Here is a 19,752-nt window from a genome sequence, read left to right on the forward strand (position 1 = left end):
TATGCTAATAACAAATGGCTAAGAAATTATAGCTATTTTGAGTTAAATAATATGAGAAAATGATTAACTTAAATTGGTTCCATAAAATTAATTGTATAATTCAGCAAAAATGATTAATTCTAGTTCCATTGTGATTCAAAGTAGAGAGGCTAAGACCAAAGTGTTTTTGAAGATAAAGAGAGAAATAAAATTAAAACGTACTATTAACCTTTAATTAAGTTTACTAACTCACTGTAGTGGATTGTAATATTATCTCTGTGTCATTTTCTGTTTGTGTGTGTGTACAGTCATCAAGAGTTTCTGATTCCCTTGTACTTCTGGTTGGTTATCAGCTTGTGCTCACCAGTGGACAGAAAGGGCCTTGAATGGAGGTTTGCTGGCTTACTGAGTGACATTAGAGAAGTCTATCTACCTTTTAGTATCTGTTATCTCAACCATAAAATGGCAGAATTGAAACTGAACATCTCTAAGGTCATGTCCAACTGTAACGTTTTATGACTGTTTTACATGTGGTGGTTTTTCACAGTCTCTGACACAACTGACAGGCAAAGAAAAGATGTGTGTAATTTAATATAATTATATTAATCACCTCGACTACTTATAGCTTTTCAAAATCCTTTGACATCTGCTTTTGCATTTAGCTAGATGAAATAATGGGTAAGATCTGGGCTATAGTCTCAGGCATTTGACAAAGACCTTCAAGCCTTTACAGATGATTGTTTGGACCTCTGCGTTATGGTTTGGAGCAAGGTGTGTGTTTTCAGGTGGGGGTAAAAATGAAAATGCATGGAAAATACAGACATACAAGAGCAATAAGTCTAACAAGTTGACAAGGAGGTGATAAAATCATTCAGAAAATGTGTATGTAGGAAGCTAGTGTTAGAGGGGCAACAGCATAACCCATGGTAGGAGGAAGTACCAGAGAGGACCAGGGTCATGGCAAGTCAGGTCAACTTTTTTTTTTTTTTTTTTTCCTTGCGTTATGCGGGCCTCTCACTGTTGTGGCCTCTCCCATTTGCGGAGCACAGGCTCCGGACGCGCAGGCTCAGTGGCCATGGCTCACGGGCCCAGCCGCTCCGCGGCATGTGGGATCTTCCCGAAACGGGGCACGAACCCGCGTCTCCTGCATCGGCAGGCGGACTCTCAAGCACTGCGCCACCAGGGAAGCCCAAGGTCAACTTTTTGATGCTACCACTTAAGATGGGTTTTTCACTTCTAGAATCACATTTAATGTATTAATTTTTAACAGCTTTATTGAGATACAATTCCCTTATCATACAATCATTCATTTAAAATGTACAATTCTGTGGTTTATAGTATATTCAGAGATATATATATATATGCAACCCTCACCTCAGTCAAGTTTGGAACATTTTCCTCATTGCACAGAGAAGCCCTGTGCCTTTTAGTTATCAGTCCTCTATCCCTCCCCTCCGCCGCCACATATCATCCTCCTCCCAGCCTTAAGCAACTACTAATTTACTTCTTGTCTCTGTGGATTTTCCTCTTCTGGACTTTCATATGAATGGAATCATATGAATCGTATAATATGTGGTCTTTTTTGACTGGCTTCTTTAACTTTAGCATAATGTTTTTAAGGTTCATTCATGTTGTAGCATAAATCAGTACTTTATTAATTTTTATGGCCAAATAATATTCCATTTTATAGATATACCACATTTTGTTTATCTTTTAATCTATGATGTATATTTGGGTTGTTTCCACTTTCTGGCTAGTATGAATAATGCTTCTATTAATATAAACATTTGTGTGCATTTTCCTGTGTGAACATATGTGATATTGTGATTTGTAATACAAAATAAATATTTGGTCTTTGTCACCTTTTCTGGCAAGGAGCTCTTAAAACCCTTGAAATTTCCTAAGTGATGAGAACCATAAAGGTATCTACTGTTATGTTAATGAGGTAACTTTTGAACCCCACTGAAGAATGGGGGCTCATTGCCAGGAGAATCATCCCTGTGATTAGAGCATTGGAACTTTCAGTCCCACCCCTAACCTCTGGAGAATGTTCTGTGTGTACTTAAAAAGAATGTGTGTTTTGCTGTTTTGGGATAGAATGTTCTATAAGAGTCTATTATATCCATCTGGTCTAATGTGTCATTTAAGGTCAACTTTTTCTTATTGATTTTCTGTCTGGATGATCTATTTATTGATGCAAGTGGTATGTTTCAGTCCCCTAATATTATTGTATTACTGTCAATTTGTCCCTTTATATCTGTTAATATTTATGTATTTAGGTATGCCTGTGTTGGGTGCATACTACAAGTATTATAATCCTCTTATTGGATTGATCCCTTTGTCATTATGTAATACTCTTCTTTGTTTCCTGTTAGTCTTTGTTTTAAAGCCTATTTTGTCTGATATGCATATTGCTACTCCAACAATTCTTTTTGTTTCTTTTTGCATGGAATGTCTTTTTTCATTCCTTCACTTTTAGTATGTGTGTTTTTAGACCTGAAGTGAGTGAGTCTCTTGCAGACAGTGTATATATAGGTCTTTTTTTTAATTAAAATCCATTCAGCTTCCCTATGTCTTTTGATTGGAGCATTTAGTCCATTTACATTTAGAATAATTATTCATAGGAATAATTATAATTCATAGAATAATAATAATTATTATTATTGCAGTTTTGTTAATTGTTTTCTGGTTGTTTTTGTAGTTGTCCTCTTTTCCTTTCTTTTACTCTTGTTCTCTTCCCTTGTGATTTGATGACTTTTTTTTAGTGCTGTGTTTGTATTTCTTTCTCTTTATTTTTTGCGTATTTGGTATAGGTTTTGTGTTTGTCATTACCATGAGGTTCATATATAACAACCTGTGTATATAGGATGCTATTTTAAGTTGATGGTCATTTAAGCTCAAGTACATTCTAAAAGCAGTACATTTTTACTTCCCCACCCTCAACGTTTTATGCTTTTGATGTCATATTTACATCTTTTTATTTTGTGTATTGCTTAACTGATTATTTTAGATATCAATGATTTTACTATTTTTGTCTTTTAACCTTCATGCTAGTTTTATAGGTGGTTGAACCACTACCTTTGGTATGTTTGCCTTTACCAGTGAGATTTTCTGTTTCATAATTGGTTTGGTTTGGTTATGGGCTTTTCTTTTCCATTTAAAGAGGTCCCTTTAATACTTTTTTTTTGTAAGGCCAGTTTAATGGTGATGAACTCCTTTAGCTTTTTCTTTTCTGGGAAACTCTTTATCTCTCCTTCAGTTATGAGTGATAACCTTACCAGGTAGAGTATTCTTGGTTGTAAGCTTTTTCTTTCAGCACTTTTAATGTATTGTGCCAGTTTCTTCTGGCCTGTACAGTTTCTGCTGAAAATTAGCTGATGGTCTTATGGGGGTTCCCTTTTATGTAACTAGGTGTTTTTCTCTTGCTGCTTTTAAGATTCTCTCTTTAACCTTTGACATTTTAAAGTATATGTCTGACATTTTAAGTATATGTCTTTGTGTGGGTCTGTTTGGGTTCATCTTGTTTGGGACTTTCTGTGCTTTCTGGACTTGGATGTCTGTTTCCTTTGCCATGTTACAGAAATTTTCAGTCATCATTTCTTCAAATAGGTTTCATGTCTTTTCTCTCTCCTCCTTCTTCTAGGACTCCTATAGTGTGAATATTATTACACTTGATGTTGTCTCAGAGGTATCCTAAGCTATCCTTTTATTTTTATTATTCTTTTTCTTTTTGCTGTTGTGATTGGGAGATTTCCACTACCCTGTCTTCCAGATCACTGATCTGTTCTCTTCATCCTCTGTTCTACTGTTGATTCCCTTTAGTGTATTTTTCATTTCATTTATTCTTCGGTTCTAATTGGTTCTTTTTAATATTTTCCATCTCCTTGTTGAAGCTCACTGAGTTCATCCATTCTTCTTCCAAGTTCGTTAAGCTTATTTATGACTATTACTTACTTTAAACTATTTATCTGGTAAATTGCTATCTCTGTTTTGTTTAGTTCTTTTCTGAGATTTTTATCTTGTTCTTTTATTTGGAAGGTATCCCTTTGTCTTCTCCTTTTGCCTAACTCTTTGTGTTTGTTTCTATATAAAGTATATCAGCTGTGTCTCCTGGTCTTGAAAGAGTGGCCTTATATATAAGGTGTCTTGTGGGACCCAGTGGCATGGTCTCCCTGGTCATCAGAGCCAGGTGCAGAAGAGGATGGTATATCTTGGGTAAAGTTGGTAGTTGGAAGTTTTGAGAAATAGTTGGATTCTATGTATATTTTGGAGATTCAACCAGAAGGATTTAATGATGAACTAGATGTGAGAGAAAAATAACAGAAGATAAGAGAGATTCTGAGGATTTGTCTTGAGTGAGTAGAAGCATAGCATAGCGATTTACTGAGATGGAGAACAAGCAAGAAGTAGGTCTGAGAAAGAGTGGGAGACTGAGGCTATTATTTTGGGGTATGTTTAAGTTTGAGATGCCTTTGTTACCCAAGTGGAGATATTACAAAGGCAGTTAGATATATAAACTTAGAATTCAAGGGGACAGGTCTGGGTAAGATACCTAAATTTGGGATCCAGAGGCACATATAAGATGGTAATCGGGGCTCTGAGGCTAGGTAGGGCCACTAAAGGACCAATTAAATGAATTAATAAAGGTCTAAGGACTCAGCCTTGGAATACTCCAATGTTTAGCAGTCAGAGATGATGACAAAAGGACAAAGTAGCCTGAGAAACTGAAGATTGAAGAGTATAACTAGAAATCAAGAGAGGAAAAGCTTTCCAAGGAAGAAACACTAATTGGTTAGTTAAGAAGAGGACCGAGAATTGGCTCATCTATTTAGCAACGTGGAAATCATTGATGTCTCAACAAGAAACGATGGGAGTGAAAGCCTGTTCTCTTTTTAGAATTGAAAAGAGAATGGGAGTAGAGGAATTGGAAATCTTTGGAATTATATTGCTGTTTCCAACTACTGGAAAGGTTGTTTTGTTCATGAAGCTAATAGAACAAATATAAAACAGTACAAAATAGAAACTAGTTTTGATAAATGATTCAACCAGTATTTTACAAAATGCCCATGCGATGTAGTAGAAAGAATGTCCAATTTGGAACAAATTTGCGTTCTCTTCCTTATTCTTGTCATTTAAACAAATCGTTTAACCTTGCCAGACTTCTGTTTCTTTATCTATAAAATCAGTGCATTGGTAGATTATTACTGAAGTCCTTGGTTTTAATGATCATAATATATTGAAAGATAAGGGACTGCAAAGAGACTCAAAGTGACGAGGACTTGATTCACTGGGAGAAATAGCAGCATTACATGTCTCTGCGCTTAAGAGTTTCATTGTAATAAAACTTCTGAGCCCTCAGTGACTTTGTATGTTTCTCCAGGACCTACACAGTGTTAAACTCTAGGACTTCGTTTATGAAAAGATTCTCTCAGAATATTTTTCTGAGCAATAGAATAGAAAGATTTTTACTAGGAAAGTATTGCACATTCAGACCTTGAAAACCTATACAAATTTACATGAGCTAAACTTCAAGCTGAATGTTTTCAGTTTCAGTGTATATAGAAAAAGGAGCCAAGAAGCTATTAGTCTCCCTTTGCCTCTAGCACATCCTACAGGAAAAGGGTTTTCATGAGGAAATGGACTGGTCTTTTAAGTCAAAGAGAAATCTAACTAAAGGAAATGAACTAAAATTTAAGAGTGAGAGATTTTGGTTAGACAATGGTAATGATAACTTTGATTCCTAGGATAATAGACTATTTTAACCTGAGAGTGTAGATCCCATGTCACTGGTTGTTTTCTGAGGATATGGAGACGTTTTGCTCTGCACAATGAAAACTTCAAAGTGTAGGAATCAAATTTTTTTTTTTAATGGGAGGAGGAGCCAATGTAATGGCTAGTTTTTATGGGAAAGAAGAAACTTTACATCACATTTTGAGTGAGTTAGTGCAGGGGCTCAGTGGGCCAGCTGGTGGGGCACCGGCTTGTAATGGGTTCCACTGGGCCTCACCTTTGTGCAGCCCGAACCAGATGACAGCACTGTTGTCTTCTTCACAGATGCAGCCCACTATCTGCTTATTGGTGATGGAGGGGACTAAATTAGGGTCTTCCTTGGTACCTGAGGCTGCCTTTGGGGCGAGCATATTGTACGGGGTCCAGTCCCTTGTGTGAAGCCGGCATGACCTCCCTCTCCAGCCCAGATGCCTGCTCATCATCAGTAGGAACACCACCTCCAGATGCCATAGAGTGCACCATGGAGACTCTTTTGGGACCGCGGGCTCTCAGGGCCTGCATGGCCAGCGCTTCAGCTCTGCGGAGTAAACTTGAAGCCATCACGCCAGCTATAAACACCAGCATTTGGAATCGAATTTTGGTATATCAAATATGTTAAGTGTGTTAGGGATGCTTCTATTTTGAAAAATCGTCTATGACTCCCACAGGATGAAGGTTTTTTTTTTTTTTTTCCTTATTAAGTTGAGGACCGCCTTTTAATTGATAGTAAATCAGAATTTGGTTTTGCTTATAGCTTGTCTCTTTTCAGGCAAACAATAACCATTCTCAAGGATGTTTATGACTCCTTATCTCTATTTATAGGTAATAAGCTCACTGTCAAGGACTGTGCTAGGTGCTTTTGATTCAAAGATAATGAGGTATAGCTTACAAGAAGTTAACAGTCTTTGGGGAGAAAAGCAAGAGAAATAACAGTATTATATGCTGTGAAACATTTTATAGTGGGGAAAAAAGCATGGGGAATTGTGTGAGCTGAGAGCATGTCCCTGATCCCGAATTCAAGAGGATGATGGTCAGCAAAGGTTTTCTGGAAGAAGTGTTACCTGGAGAAAGTGCATGAGTAAAAGCAGTTTAATCAAAAATATTAAGGGGGCTTCCCTGGTGGCGCAGTGGTTGAGAGTCCGCCTGCCGATGCAGGGGACACGGGTTCGTGCCCCGGTCCGGGAGGATCCCGCGTGCTGCAGAGCGGCTGGGCCCGTGAGCCATGGCCGCTGAGCCTGCGCCTGTGCTCCGCAGCGGGAGAGGCCCGCGTACCGAAAAAAGAAAAAAAAAAAAAAGAAAAAAAAATATTAAGGAGTTTGGATTTCATCCTGAAAGCTTTTGGGAGGTTGAAAGGATTGTAAGTGAAAAGTGACATGTTTGGGTTTTCATCTGAGATCTTTATCTCTTGGATGGATTGGAGTAAGGCAGTCCTGAGAGCTGAAAGATGAAATCTGAGGCCATCATAGCAATTCAGGGAGGAAAACTGAGGGGACTTGGGCATAGGAAGAAGGGTATGGATTTCTGAGCTATTAATAAAGTCCAAAAGACTGGACTTGGCCCTTAGAACATGGAAAAAAGGGAAATATGATTGCCTTCTGTAGATTAAAATATGAAACTGGCATACAGTGAAAGAGGAAAGATACGTAAAGTTAGCTTTAAGATGCACTGTTACTCTCAGGGTCGTAGTCTTTGTTATAAGTTCCTTATACATTAACTTGTCCAAAATAAAGCCTCAACCAAAAGTATGAGAGGTCAGCAATGAAAAAAGAGTCACAGAAACAGACTTAGATATTGTACAGCCAAGTTCCTTTTAAAAAACATTGTGGCATAATTGACATATAATATTAGTTTCAGGTGTACAACATAATGATTTGATATTTGCGTTGTGATATGGTCATCACGATAAGTCAAGATCTGTGATCATACGTGTTACAAACTGTTTTTTTCTGTGATGAGAACTTTTAAGATTTACTCTCTTAGCCTCGTTCAAATATACAATACAGTATTGACTGTAGTCACCGTGCTCTACATTACAATCCCATGACTTACTTATTTTAAAATTGGACGTTTGTACCTTTCGACCCTCTTCTCTCATTTTGCCCGCCCCACCCCTTGTCCTGACAACCATCAGTCTGTTCTCTGTATCTATTAGTTAGTTTGTTTGTTTTAATTTATTTTATTTATTTTTGGCTGTGTTGGGGCTTTGTTGCTGCGCGTGGGCTTTCTCTAATTGCGGTGTGCGGGGGCTGCTCTTCGTTGCTGTGCGTGGGCTTCTCACTGCAGTGGCTTCTCTTGTTGCAGAGCACATGCTGTAGGCAGGCGGGCTCAGCAGCTGTGACATGCGGGCTTAATAGCATGGGCTCAGTAGTTGTGGCACATGGGCTCAGTAGTTGTGGCACATGGGCTCAGTAGTTGTGGCTTGCGGGCTCTAGAGAGCAGGCTCAGTAGTTGTGGCACATGGGCTTAGTTGCTCTGCGGCATGTGGGATCTTCTGGACCAGGGCTCAAAGCCATGCCCCCTGCATTGGCAGACAGATTCTTAACCACTGTGCCACCAGGGAAGCCCTGAATCCATTAGTTTTTAAAAAAAATTTTTTAGACTCCACGTATAAGTGAGAACATACTGTATTTGTCTTTCTCTATCTGATTTATTTCACTTAGCATAAAACCCTCAAGGTCCATCATGTTGTCGCAAATGGCAAGATTTCTGTTTTTTTTTTATGACTGAATAATATTCCTCTGTGTGTGTGTGTGTATGTGTGTGTGTGTGTGTGTATGCATGCCACATTTTCTTTTTCCATTCATCCATTAACAGACACTTAGGTTGCTTCCATATCTTGGCTATTGTAAATAATGCTGCAGTGAACATGGGGGTTCATATATCTTTCTCTGTTGGTGTTTTTGTTTTCTTTTGATAAATACCCAGAAGTGGGAATGCTGGATCATATATATGGTTGCTCTAGTTTTAATTTTTTGAGGAACCTCCATACTGTTTTCCATAGTGACTGCACCCATTTATGTTCCCACCAACAGCGCACAAAGGTTCCCTTTCTCCACATCCTCACCAACGCTTCTTGTTTCTTGCCTTTTTGATAGTAGACATTCTGACAGGTGTGAAGTGATATCTCATTGTGGGTTTGATTTGCATTTTCCTGGTGATTAGTGATGTTGAGTACTTTTCATTTACCTGTTGACCATCTGCATGTCTTTGAAAAGATGTCTCTTCAGATCCTCTGCCCATTTTTAAATCAGATATATATATTTTTGCCAAGTTCTATCTGCGGTTTGGAGTGTTAGTTCATTCTACACTTAAATAGCTAGTCCATCATGAGCAACTGTTCCAACTGTGGTGATAGACTGTTTATCTTTATAAATATGTAATGATGTCATTACATATTTGGATCATACTATTAACTCTCCTTGTTTTGGATCCATGCTCACCAAACAGCCTCCAAATAATTTAACCTCATGAACTTTACTTATGGTGAGAGAATGCTCTGGTCAGACTGGCATATACCTCAGATTCACAGACAGTTATATTCCTCGTTGGTAACTCATATTTTGGCATACCAGTTTTATACATCTGCCTCTATTGTTTAAAGTATTCTGACAGTGTCAAGTTAAAGTTTCTGAGTTTGCAAGTCTGAGAGCCAGATCTTAGTTGATGGTAAATTTATGAAAGTAAATGTCTCCCTGTGTGAATCTGTTTGGCTGGCCTGTCAATCTCCAGGTTCCACCCCTCAGCATTTCCAACTGTCACTGTTAGTGTGAATAGTGCCAGGTAACTGTCCTTTCCACTTGAAACTTATATAGGTGATAGCTGAAGCCATCGGAATGAATGAGATCATCTAAAGAGAGTATGTAGGCTGAGAAAAGAAGGAAGACAGGCAAGAACTGTGGTGAACACAAGCATTTAAAAGAAGGTACATTCATAAAAGATTCTGCAAAGGAGAGTCCAGGTAAATAGGAAGAGAAACAGGAAGGAGCAGGGTTTGGAAGTCTAAAAAGTTGTTAGTTTAAAGCAGGAGAAGTTGTCAACTCTATCCATTTATAAAGTTACTGAAAATAAAGGCTTTTAACCAAAAGATTAAAATAAAATAGACAGTTTCATTGGAGTTGTGGAGTCAGGAGGCTGAAATGACAGGTAAGAAAATGGAGCTAATGAATGCAGTGTGGTTCTGTCATGAAACATAACATTGTGGTTTAAAGCATAGGCTCTGGAGTCTGATGCCTGGGTTGGAAGACTGGCTCCACCAGTTACTTGTTGTGTGATTGTAACTTCTTTGTGCTTCACTTTCAGTAATTGGGGATAGTATTACTGCTCTATAAGGTTGATGTGAGGAGTGAAATACTAGATGTGCAAAACTTAGCACAATCCCTTTCACACAGTAAATTCTCAATAATCATTAGTTATTGGGATTTAGAGTTGAGAAAGGACATTTTTTAAGGTGGGAGAGAGGATAAATATTTAAATACTGCTAGAAAAGTCAGTAGAATAGAAGAGATAAAATATGCCAAAGGGAGAACAGATAGTTTATAAAACCAGGACTTTGAGGAAGTAAGAGGAGGTAGAATGCAAAGTAGAAGGATTGGTTGTTGGCACGAGAAGACCTTTGGTTGAGTGTAATAGGAGAGAAGCAGACCATTGATAGGTATAGTCATGGACAAGGTGGTAGGTGAGGATGCAGGATGTTGGGTGACTTCCTGTCTGATGGACTCTTTTTTTCTCAAACAGAAAGGAGGATCATTTGTTGAGAGGAGGGAAGTGGCAGAACGGTAAGTAAGGGATTTTAGAAAAATGGTGGAGTTTTGGAGGTAGAAGTTACCTATGGACACAGAGACAGTTTCCCAGGATGAGTTGTGGTTCAGAAGATGAATATGTGATGCTTGAATACTGCCTACCTTTGTGATTTTCTCCAGTAGCTCTCGGCAGCCTGGGTATAATTGCTGAGTTTAATCACTTGTTTGACCTAGGACTGGGATTTCGTTGAGCAGTTGTGGCTAAAGAAATAAGATATGGGGACTTGCCCGGTGGTACAGTGGTTGGGAGTCCGCCTGCCAATGCAGGGGACACGGGTTCAATCCCTGGTCGGGGAAGATCCCACATGCTGCGGAGCAGCTGAGCCCGTGTGCCACAACTACTGAAGCCCGTGCGCCTAGAGCCCGTGCTCCACAACAAGAGAAGCCACCACAATGAGAAGCCCACGCACCTCAACAAAGACCCAACACAGCCAATAAATAAATAAATTAAAAAAAAAAAAAGAAATGATATGGTTGAGAAGAATATTGATAAGAGAGAGACTGAAGTGACAGATCACAGAGTCAAATCTGGATGTGCTGGACTGACAAGAGTTGAGATTTTGCATGTGAAGGACAGTATAACAAGGAATTTGGGATTAATTGGTAAGCATGGCCAGAGTGATTGATCATAGAATTCAGCTTGAGTAGAAATGAAGATTGTGGGATTGAAATCAAGGAACTTGAGTCTGCAGCGTTGAACACGTGTGTTAAAGTAACCTGGATAATAACAGAGCTTAAAATGCTGAGGAAGCCAGTGAGTCAGGCATCAAATTTTTATTTAATAAGGATTCATTGAGATGTCTTCAGATGGGAGATGACAGTGATGAAGAGGGTGTCAGGTGGTGCACACCTCAAAATGGAAGGTGTTTTCTCTGAAGGTAGAGAAATGGCAGACTGGACATGGATAAAATGATGACCCACCTCCTGACCCTCATGTAGCTGGCATGTTGAAGAATGAGCAGACTCCACTGGGGAGGGCTGTAGCAGAGGTGGTGCCATCTATGGAGAACCTTGTTTCAGCTAAAGTGGGAATTAGATGGGGAGTTCCTGTGAGAAGATAGTTTGGAAGGCCACAGGATTTGTGAGGAAATAGGATGTGAATGAATGGGTCAGGAGAGAGGAAACAGGATGAGAGGAAAAGGGAAGAGAAATGATTTGCATTTGCGGCAGTGATCGCAGATGATGGTGATGTAAAGCGGGGCAGGATATGCTGTTTGCAAAGTCTGAGACTTGGCTATAAATTTAAGATAACCAGTTCAGGCCCTGGGAGAGTTGGAGCCTGATGAAGTCATCTGTCGCAGACAGCATGTCTGGAAGGGATTCCTGAGGGAACACTTCAGCTCACACATCTTAGTGACACAGGCTTAGTAGCATCATTTTTATTTCTAATAATAACAGCTACCATTTTATTTTTTTTGAGTCATTACTATGGACCGACATGGAACTAGATACATTGCGTGGCTCACAAAAAACCTAACTGGTCGATGTTAAATTTATTTTATGTAGGAGGCAACTGAGGCTTATATGAACTCTCACATTATGTACAAAATTTCCTGAAAAAGAATAACTTTCTACAGGTTATTTTTTGCCACCTTCTTCTGTTTTGAGAAATGTGTGAAATTGAGAAGATGTGCCCAGGAAGGCATGGCAAAGGGAACACCGTGTTAGTTTGTGAGGGCTGCCATAACAAAGTCCCACAAACTGGGTAGCTTAAACAACAGAAATTTGTTGTCTCACAGTTCTGGAGGCTAGAAAGCTGAAATCAAGAAGTTGGCAGGGTTGTTTCCTTCTGAGGGCTGTAGGGGAGAATCTGTTTCATGCCTTTCTCCTAGCTTCTGGTGCTTTGCTCATGATCATTGGTGTTCCTTGGCTTGTAGATGCACAGATCTCTGTCTTCATGTTCACAGGGTGGTCTCCCTGTGTGCTGTGTTAGTTTTCCCTTTTTGATAAGGACACCAGTCATATTGAATTATTAGCTCACCCAACTCCAGTATCTTAACCTCATCTTAACTAACTATATCTGAAACATCCTAATTTCTAAAAAAAAAAGGTCACATTCCAGGGTGCTGGGAGATAGGACTTTAATGTATGAATTTTAGGGAGGACACAATTCACCCCATATTAAGACCATCCAGTGATTAACACTGAATAAAACACAACTCTTTAACTCTTTTGCTATAGACTCAGTTCATTCTGTAAGTTTCTAATAAAAATGTTTGCATCAGGGAGTATCATGGGCTCTAAGCTCTGAGCTCTCTTTGGATAGGAACAGGGTTCCCAGTGGGAGTTACAGAGAGAGGTATTAATATGTTTGGGATGCTATTTAAGTCCTTGAAATAATTTGAATTAAAAAAATGTGAATTTTACTCTTAAATCACTTAATACTTTAGAGCATTTGCTCTTAAAACATTTTTTTTGCTGTTAAAACATTTAATTAAGCTTTATTTGATTTTTTTTTGCTTTCGGAGATGTTGAGACATTTATTTTGAAATGGGGGAAATTATACAGAAGCTAGGAATTCTGGGAATTATGTGTGTGTTCCAAAATATTTTGGGTTTGTATACCTATGGATTTCTTTTCTAGGAAACTTCAAACACACAAATTGGAGCAGTTTTTCCATTAGCACTAAATCTCTGAGAGGTTTCCTTTAAGCATTGTTTTATTCTTAGGTGGGAGGAATTCCTTGAAGTTCCCAGGCTGGAAGTCACTGGGTTTGCCCTCGAAAATGCTTCAGGGCAACTCAGTAGCTGTTCTGGCCTAGATCAGACTGGGAGAGGCTGGTTAAATGAGACTGATGGTTGATGGGGAAGAGATAAATACATGAGATGAATATTTAATATTTCTCTTTCTTTTTCTTTCTTTTTTTTTTTTTTTTACCAAGTAGAAGGTCCAGAAAATACATTATTTCATTAAGCAATAGAGAACAAAATTCTCAAAAGATATTGTACTACTTGGAATATTAATTTTTTAGATTCAAAGTGAAACCTGTTTTGCTTTTTGTTTAGTTCATTATTTCCACTTCAGAGTCCTTTGCTGGAGCACACAGAAAACCTCATTTCCATTGTTTCATATTCCCCAGAGGGTCTTCCCTGCTTTTCTTAGGTGAACTTGTTCACTAGCCCTTGGGTCAGGTGATCCCGCTTGTGCCTTGAAGTTTTCTCCTAAGCCACACCCTGTGTTGGAGTGTCTCTCTGTGTGCCAGACATTTTCTCTTCTGTAATTAAAAGATTTTTTCAAAATTTCACCTCTTCCAAGGAATTTTTCTGGAGTATTGGAAAAGTGTCATTCAATATGCCACCTGTCAATTGTACCTTATATGGACTTAATTTGTTCCTTTGGTAACTTCACTTGTTTTTTTCCCCCTTCTACCTTATAACAGATATCAAGGTATTTTTTTCCATTCTTTCTTAAATTATTTACACTCTTTAGTAGTTTTCTTCAGGAATTGTATATAAGTAGGTGTTGGTTCACAACCTCAGGTGTTCCCAGGAGAAATTTGAACCCCCCGGTATATACAGAGGGCAAGGAGAGACCAAAGAGAGAGGAAGACCACTCTAGATTCATAAGTGGCAGTTTTAATAAGAAAAGGAACTTACATATGAGACTTGTCTTGGGTAGCTACAAGATGAGTTGATTTCTACATCCACCAACTGGAGTTTATGTGGAGGCCTTAGCGGGGTTCAGTCATGTATACAGTACAGAATGATCTCAAAAACACATTAGTCTCTCAAGGCTTTGCCCCTGAAGTAGCTCCTAATGTGGTAACAGTGGTCTGAACAAACATACATTCTAAGGAGAGAAAAGGGGGTGAGGAGTCTCCAGCTCAAGGTCACGTCCTCTCAGTGACCTCCTCCAATAACAGGAAATCCTTGTGGTCTTTTTTCTTTTTTTTGAGAGTCTATTTACAGCAACTTAAGTTTTGATTAGTAGGTAGGTAGAATTCTGTACCTAACTTAGCCCATTGAAGATATTTTATTGTTTTCTGACTTGTTGATGAGAAGTCTTCTTTGGGTTTGTCATTCCTTTTTAGGTAAGCTGTCTTTTCTTTCTGGTTAGTTTAAGATTGATCTCTTTTGCCTTTCTGTTTCTGCAGTTCTTTATTGTCTAAGCTTGGATTTGATATTATTTTTCCTGCTTGGAACCTGGTTTGCCACCCCAACCTGAGGACTTTAGTTTGTATTCATTTCTGGACAGTTCTTATCTTTCAAATATTTCTCCCTTTATTCTGTAATATCCCCTTCAAAAAAAATCTTATTAAGTACATTTTGGATCTTCTCATTTAATTCTCCAAGCCTCTCTATGTTTCTTTCTTTCATAGTTTCCTTTTTTTTTCTCTTGTTGCTACATTCTGGATGATTTTCTCAAATCTTTTGTAAGTTCTCTTCAACTCTTTCTAATCTACTCTTTTTTCTTTTTTTTTTTTTGCGGTACGCGGGCCTCTCACTGTTGTGGCCCCTCCCACTGCAGAGCACAGCCTCCGGACGCGCAGGCTCAGCGGCCATGGCTCACGGGCCCAGCTGCTCCGTGGCATGTGGGATCCTCCCGGACCAGGGCACGAACCCGTGTCCCCTGCATCGGCAGGCGGACTCTCAACCACTGTGCCACCAGGGAAGCCCCTAATCTACTCTTTAAGTCATGCATTGAGTTTTCAATTTCAATAACCATAGTTTTTTTTTTTTTCCCAGAAGTTTCATTTGGTTCTTTTTCCAGTCTGCCTATTTTGTTTTGTGTTGTATGCTCTTCAATATTACAGTCTCTTTAATATTGTTGTATTATTTCTACCTCTTAGAGTGGTGCAGATTCTTCTGTTTGGTCTGCTGACTCTCCCTCATTGTGGTTTGTTTCCTTGTGTGGTTGCTGATTGTTGACTGTGAGTGCATCCTTAGCAGGGAGTCTATAGTGTACCCTGGATTGTGTACTTACTAGTGTTTCTACAGAGTGGTTTTGCATTTGATTTTGTTGAGGTCCTAAAATTAGGTTGTGGGCAAATTTTCTTTGGCTTTGGGTTCCTGCAGTATGCAGTTAGTACAATTCCTACTAACCCTTATATGTTTCTTGCTTAGGGTTTCAATTTAGCCTCAGGAGATTTATTCCCCAATTATATACCTGAATAGATAGTAAACTTTCTTGCCAATTTTCTAGGTTAGTGTGAGGAATTTTTCCTGATTATTGTTTCACTGATAGGACTTGGCTTTAAACAGGGTACTCTGGAAACTGTACTCAGTGGGCATTAAAATCTTAGCAGCCGGACTTCCCTGGTGGCGCGGTAGTTGAGAGTCCGCCTGCCGATGCAGGGGACACGGGTTCGTGCCCCGGTCTGGGAAGATCCCACATGCCGCGGAGCGGCTGGGCCCGTGAGCCATGGCCGCTGAGCCTGCGCGTCCAGAACCTGTGCTCCGCAAGGGGAGAGGCCACAACAGTGTGAGGCCCGCGTACCGCAAAAAAAAAAAAAAAAAAAAAATCTTAGCAGCCAAGCCCTGTATCAGGATCTGACACCCTCTTTTGCTGACATAGTGACAACTGAAGTTTACTTCTGGTTCGAGTTCCTTTTTTATTTTAGGTACTTGGGAGATTTCCCTTTATTTTTATTATTTGAGCTTGGCTTTTTATTAAAAAGGAAATTTCATGTTTTATCCAGCATTTCTGTTTTGTAGGGCGAGTGTCTTCCTTGTCAACTCAGTCTGCCATGTTGCTGAAATGTCACTTCTCATATCTTTATACTTTTCCTTTTGTATTCTTTTCCTGTATCCAAATTTCTCCCATTAAAAAAGTTTTATTTATAGTAAAATATCCACCTGCAAGGAAAACTCTAGACCCAAGTGATTGCTCAGGAGAGCTTTACCAGGTATTCAAGGAAAAATAATCACAATTCTACAAAACCACTTCATGAAAAAAAAAAAAAAAAAAGGGAACACTTTCCCTGAGGCTAGCATAACCCTGGTACCAATATCTGATAAGGCTAATACAAGAAAGAAAAATAATAGGTCAACTTCCCTCATAAATCTAGATGCAAAAATCAATATTAACAAATCCATCCAGCAATATATAAAGAGGGACATATGTAATGACCAGGTTGTTTTAATCCCAAGGCTAAGAAGATTAGTTTAACACTAGAAAATTAATAGTAATTTATCATATTAGTAAAAGGAGAAAAATAATATTATCATCTAGTAGATGCATTCGATATGATTATATATCTATTCATTATCAAATAAGGAAACAAACAACTCTTAGAAAACTAGGAATATAAAATAACTCCTTTAATCTAAAAGAAAAAAAAACCTCTTCATAAAACACTAAAGTTATCATCATGTTTGATGGTTAAACTAAAATTTTTCCCATTGAAATTGCAACCAAGATAAAGATGGCAATAAAGGAAGTTTAACTCTAGTGTATCCATACCAATGACTCAGTTTTTATTTCCAGTGTTATTTCTTTGTGCTTTCTCTTTCTTCATGATCAGTTTGTCTGTTTCAAGGAAATGGCCTCTGGTTTTTTGATCATCTCTATTTTTTTGTTTTCTACTTTATTAATTTGTGGCCCTATTTTTATTGTTTCTTAGCTCCCACTTTCCTTGGTTTTGTTCTGTTGTTCCTTTTTAACTTAGAAATTTATATGTTTATTTTTACCTATCTTATTCATGATACATAACTTTAATTCATACTTTTTTTCTATTTAAAAAATTATAAAGACTGCTTTTGTGAATGAGCCAGTTTGGTCAGTTATTATTTTCTAAATATTTTGAGTGTGTTTGAAAAACAGTATTCTCTGCTTATTGGATATGTGATTCTTTATATATAATTTAGATAAGTTTGTTAATTGTATTATTTAGAGAGGCAGTATAACATAGTGGTTAAGAACATAGGTTCTGGGGTAGACTGCCTGGGTTTCAAGCCTGGCTCTGCTACTTATTAGCTCTGTGAACTTCGGCATAACCTCTCTATGTTCGGTTTCTTCATCTGTAAAATATGCATAATAATAGTACCCTGTCATAGAATTATTTTCAGGGTTAAATTAATATGTAAAGTGTTTATAATAGTGCCTGGCACATATTAAGTGCTACAGAATATGTCTAAGATCCTGTTGTTCAAATCTGTACTTCTAATTATTTTTATTTGCTTGCCCTATACATTTGTGATAGAGATATATGGAAATCACACACTATCATCTGTTTTTTTCTTCTTGTACTTCGGCCAGTCTTTACTCTCTTTGTTGTAACGCTATAATGTTGTGTGCATATAAAATTATTTACCTGGTGGATTTATCCATTTTGTTATTACATAGTAGTATCCTTCTTAATCCAGGACCTCTACCTGATCTGGTTGCCTCTGTGGAGATAAGAAAAAGCCACATCCTGTGGGTCAGGTAGCTTGGCCGAAGGCTAACTCAGCAGGTTGTCCAGGGTGGTTTGGAGATGTGTAGGCCAAACAGCATCAGGATTGGCCAAAACCTGGAAGGCTGTCTTTCACTGGTTTTCCAGTGGAGGGTGCTGCTAAGTCTCAGGGTGCAGTGCTAGGGGAAGGCTCTAGAACTCATCCTTGGCCACTGTGAGACCATCATGTGCTGCTTGGACATTCCTGTATGAGGCTGGGAAACCTAGAGTGACAAGTCTCAAGTGTCACCTTATCAGCTGGCTGAGGAGATCACAGCTGCTCTGTAAACCATGTCTGGGATTCAGGAATGGGCTGAGGACTTGCAGGCTGGGGCAGCCATACCTGATGAGAATCACAGGAGACTGGGAGCCCCATTATTCTCTCTGGGGCTGGTGAGGTTCCAGAGAGATGGGAATAGGAGCAAAGGGGCTTCCCTTGAGTGGAGCAGAGGAGAACCAAATTTCTTATCTCCTGTGCAGCACTCAGAAAACCTGGGCTCTTCTAGAAAATCTCATCTATAGGATGGACAGAAAATGCTCACAAATGGAGTTTTGGCAGTGGAAGTCAGTAAGTGTGGATGGCTGGGGAGGTGGAGCTGGAGAGATACTTTAAGCTGAGAGTTTTACAGGACATCATGGTGAAATTCTGGGAGAAGAGAGAGTTGTTAAAGGCTGTAACCAGTTCAGTTTCTACTCTTCCCCTGTGAACATTCTCCAGTCACACTGAGAAACACTGATGTTTCCTGTGCATACCTTTACTTACCTTGTGTCTTTACTGATGCCTTTTCACGGCCCCAGAGAGATACTAGGTCAAAAAAGGACACAGGTTTTGAGTCAGATGGACCTGGATTTGAAACTGTTCTCTCCTAGTCATGGGGCCTTGGACAATTTACCTGACATATTTCTCCCTTAATTTTATCTCAGAAAAAAAAAGGGAGGGGTTATAATATCTACCTCTGCAATTGTTGTGAGCATTAAATGAAGTAATTGATATAAAGTGCCTAGACATAGCAGTTGACCAATAAACATGAATTCCTTTCCACTTTTCTATCTTTCTCTACCTTTTTCTCTACCAGCATTCTAAATGGTCAAGTCAGTCAATTTTACACACACACACACACACACACACACACACACTTATTCAACATGTTTTGCTCTAACTTCCAAATACAGCCTGGACCTGTCCATTTCTCTGAGTCGCCACTACTGTCAACTGTTACCAGCATCTCTCTTAACTTTGTAATAGCTTTCCACCTGGTCCCCGTGCTGTCAGTCTTGCCTCCATCCACACAAAAGCCATGGCAGTCTTTTTAACAATGGAAATAAATCACATTTCAACAGCTGCCTACAGATTTTAAGTAAAATGTAAATTCCTCCTGGTAAATTCCTTCACCTAGGAAGCCCTATGTGATCTGCCACCTGAGTACCTCTCTGTGCACTCTTTTTCAATTTCTTTCTTACGAATGCTCTGTCATGCTCAGCCCATTCTCATTTCAAGGCCTTTACACTTCCTATTCTTTCTGCCAAGAATATTTTCTTTTCTTTTTTTTTTTTTAATAAATTTATTTATTTATTTTTGGCTGCGTTGGGTCTTTGTTGCTGCATGCGGGCTTTCTCTAGCTGTGGCGAGCGGGGGCTACTCTTTGTTGCAGTGTGCGTGCTTTTCATTTGCAGTGGCTTCTCTTGTTGCAGAGCACCAGCTCTAGGCATGCGGGCTTCAGTAGTTGTGGCTCGCGGGTTCTAGAGAGCAGGCTCAGTAGTTGTGGACACGGGCTTAGTTGCTCCGCGGCATGTGGGATCTTCCCGGACCAGGGCTTGAACCTGTGTCCCCTG

General features: G+C 39.0%; 1 protein-coding gene and 1 pseudogene across 1 annotated transcript in view; one reads left to right on the forward strand and one right to left on the reverse strand.

Annotated features, from left to right (window-relative positions):
* Positions 1-19,752, forward strand: part of HMCN1 (hemicentin 1) — a 543,624-nt gene that overhangs the window by 1,955 nt on the left and 521,917 nt on the right.
* LOC103086611 (cytochrome c oxidase subunit 5B, mitochondrial pseudogene) lies at positions 5,933-6,309 on the reverse strand (annotated as a pseudogene).

Source organism: Lipotes vexillifer, unplaced genomic scaffold (genome assembly GCF_000442215.2).
Source record: "Lipotes vexillifer unplaced genomic scaffold, Lipotes_vexillifer_v1.1 scaffold343, whole genome shotgun sequence".
In the NCBI taxonomy this organism is placed as follows: domain Eukaryota; kingdom Metazoa; phylum Chordata; class Mammalia; order Artiodactyla; family Lipotidae; genus Lipotes; species Lipotes vexillifer.